Source organism: Trachypithecus francoisi, unplaced genomic scaffold (assembly GCF_009764315.1).
Source record: "Trachypithecus francoisi isolate TF-2019V2 unplaced genomic scaffold, Tfra_2.0 Lachesis_group0, whole genome shotgun sequence".
Classification (NCBI taxonomy): Eukaryota; Metazoa; Chordata; class Mammalia; order Primates; family Cercopithecidae; genus Trachypithecus; species Trachypithecus francoisi.
In genome coordinates, this window is record NW_022681453.1 from 154997254 (window position 1) to 155000568 (window position 3315).

The following is a 3315-nucleotide window of genomic DNA, read 5'->3' on the forward strand; positions in this document are numbered from 1 at the left end:
ACATTCAACTCATCTTTGACAAAGAAACAAAAAGAATTCAATGGAGAAAGGACAGTCTTTTCAGCAGACAGTGCTGCAATAACCAGACATCTACAAATTAAAAAAAAATTGATCTGGAATGATATGGCAGTGCCATGGAGCCTCAGTTGGCCTCAGATAGCTAGTCTCTTGCTGTCCCTGCTGGCAGACCACTCTGTCTCCTACAGGGCATGCATGTGCAGGATCAGGGGATATGTGTGATCAGTGGCTGCAGCCTAGAAAGATGGCAGAGCAAGAGCAAAGAAAAAAAAAATCCCTTTGATTCCAGAATATCTCCTGAAAATGATGGAGGCTTATCAAGCCCTCAAAGCCATCCAGGCAAAGTAGGCACTTCTAGCAAAGAATGAGCAGAGGTAAGGAAAAAGACTCAGGTTTAAGCAACTGGAATTGGTCCCACAAATTCCTAGCAGCAAAAATGTGACAGGGTGCATCTCCTAGGACTAGAAGTGAAGCCTCATGCCTTAGAATTGCCAGATAAACTTTTCTTGGCCTCTGTTGTACACATCCAAAGGATTAATGGGGTGAGTTCACTGGTGCAGAGGAACACTGCAAGAGTTCTGAAGATTTTCTGTGGTGTCTGTCAAAGTCACTCCCCAGAGCCTAAAAGTGGAAATTTATGTGACTTGGGGATTTCCAAATCTGAAGTCTGTCCAGGAACTCATTTTGAAATGTGTACAAGCCAAGGTTAAGAATAAAACCATCCCTCCATCAGACAATATAGCAACTGAGGAGCACCTGGGGAGGTTTGGTGTCATTTGCTTGGAAGACCTCCTTCATGAAATGGCCTTCCCTGGGAAGAATTTCCTAGAGATCTCAAGGTTCTTGTGCGCTTTCTACCTCTCAATGGCCCATCATGCTACCAATAATAGAGTGGACTTCTTCAAGGATATGGGCTCACCTGGTTATCAGGGTGAACACATCAATCAGCTCATCCTCCAAATGAAACAGACCCAGAGTTTCTGAAAGCACAGTGCATTGGAAGCACATGTTTTTGTTTTTTGAAATTATCAAGTATCTTGAAAGATTATTTTCTGCTCTGTCTTCAAAAACTGGAAGGGAAGGGCCACAGAAAAGGTAGTAGGTTGTATTCATGGCAGTCACCTCTCATCACAGTCCAGTTCCAAGGAAAATGTCCAGTATTTTCCAAGTTGACTGCTGCCTCCTCTGAAATCAGCACATGCTATGGAGGAAGGAGTCTTGCTTTGTCTCATCTTCTACCCTAGGGTTTAATGTTGGTGAATAAGTAACTCAAGCATTTGTACAAGGACCCCTAAAACTCCTGCAGCAGTGGACCAAGCCCAGGGGCATACTTAAACTGGGGAGTCCTAGGGCCTTATTTTGAAAAGACTTGAAATACAATTATGAAGACAAGCACAAAAGCAAGTGTTTACTTGTCCCCACTGTGAATCCAACTTTTCCATGTTCCAACTTTTCAGTCATGGCTTTGCGAGTTCTCAGGCTTGCCTGGCTCTAAGTCTATCTGGTGGCTTTTTAATCCTAGCCTGCAACTGGCTTAGTCCTTTTTGCTGGCTCAGGATTTGAGAATGAAGAGTCCCTTCACCAGGAAAACATGCAAAATTTTGCTTGTAGTTTTATGATGTTCACAAACCCTTCTTCTCAGGGACCTTATATGAGGGAGTCCTGCTCTTATCAGGATTGGCCACCCAGGCCTTGACCTTGCTAGTCTCTGGTTACCAAGATAGCTTCTTCCCTTCAGAGTGGCATGTTGTGTTGCCCTCTGCACCATCTATAACACTGGGAAATGCCCACCATTATTCCCCCTGGGCTTCAGGATGGAATTTTGATTTCCCTGATGATTATCCCTCTCCTTAAAACACAGATCTGGAAGGAATGAATCATTTTCTTGGTTTGCATAGATGAAATTAGCTCTACTTGGCTTCCTAGGCCCCAGGCAGGCAGCTTAATCGACCTTTTCCTTGCATATTCTAGACTCAAGAAGCATTGCTGTCTGTCTTGCTGGTAATGATATAGTAGTCCAGCAACAGAGCTTCCAGGAATTTTAATCTTGAAAAAGCGGTCTGATACTGCTTGTATTTTTTTGACCAATATCCACCTCTATTAAATGGGCCTTCCCTCTATTCCATTCACTTAGTTGCCTCTGCTTGCCATCAGAGCAACTGGTAAGGATGCTTCAAATCTAGATTAAACTTGAAAATATGCTTGACCATTGTGTTTCCTGGTCCTTTCAGATCAGCTTGCTGCAATTTTGGTTCATGGAGCCCTCAAATAAAGCTGTGAAATTAAGTTAGAGGTATAACAATGCCTTAAAATGTGCCAGATTATGAGGTAATTAGGTTGGTTGGCTCCAGAGTTAAACTGCGAGGAACAGATGTTACTCTTATACTATAAACCACTATGAAATCAGGTTACTTTCAAATGATGTATCACAAAGTCATGGGAGAGAGGGAAGCAGTTGTGAGTATGGAACCCCAGGGCTTACATCACAGCTCTGTCTTGGTTTTTTTAGAGACAAGGCCTCACTCCATTGCCCAGGCTAGAGTGCAGGGGCATGATCATATCCCAGCTCTGTCTCATACTAAATATGAGAACAGTGTTTCCACTCTTGCCTGTAAAATGGAGCTAATATCCTCTAGTCTGTCTCCCTTACTTGGTGGTTAAATGGATTAAGCAAAATAATAGTTTGTAATTTATAATTCCATATAAATAAAAGAGGTTATCATTTAAAAAAATCTATCAAGCCATGAAACGACATGGAGGAGGCCGGGCACGGTGGCTCACGCCTGTAATCCCAGCACTTTGGGAGGCCGAGGTGGGCGGATCACAAGGTCAGGAGATCGAGACCACAGTGAAACCCCGTCTCTACTAAAAATACAAAAAATTAGCCGGGCGCAGTGGCGGGCGCCTGTAGTCCCAGCTACTCAGGAGGCTGAGGCAGGAGAATGGCATAAACCCAGGAGGCGGAGTTTGCAGTGAGCTGAGATCCGGCCACTGCACTCCAGCCTGGGCAACAGAGCGAGACTCTGTCTCAAAAAAAAAAAAAAAAAGAAAAGAAAAGACATGGAGGAAACCTAAATACATATTGCTAAGTAAAAGAAGCCAGTCTGAGGAAGCCACCTACTGTTTGATTCCACCTATGTGACACTCTGGAAAAGGCACACTATAAAAACAGTAAAAATGTCAATTGTTGCCAAGGGGAAGGGAAAGGAGAGAGAGATGAACAGTTGGAGCACAGTGGATTTTTAGAGCAATGAAACTATTCCAAATAATACTGTAATGGTAAATATATGACATTGT

The 3315-nt window shown here is 43.3% G+C and overlaps 1 pseudogene; it reads left to right on the forward strand.

Annotated features, from left to right (window-relative positions):
• Window positions 1-262: 262 nt before the first annotated feature.
• LOC117078759 lies at window positions 263-1002 on the forward strand (annotated as a pseudogene).
• The last annotated feature ends 2313 nt before the right edge of the window (window positions 1003-3315 follow it).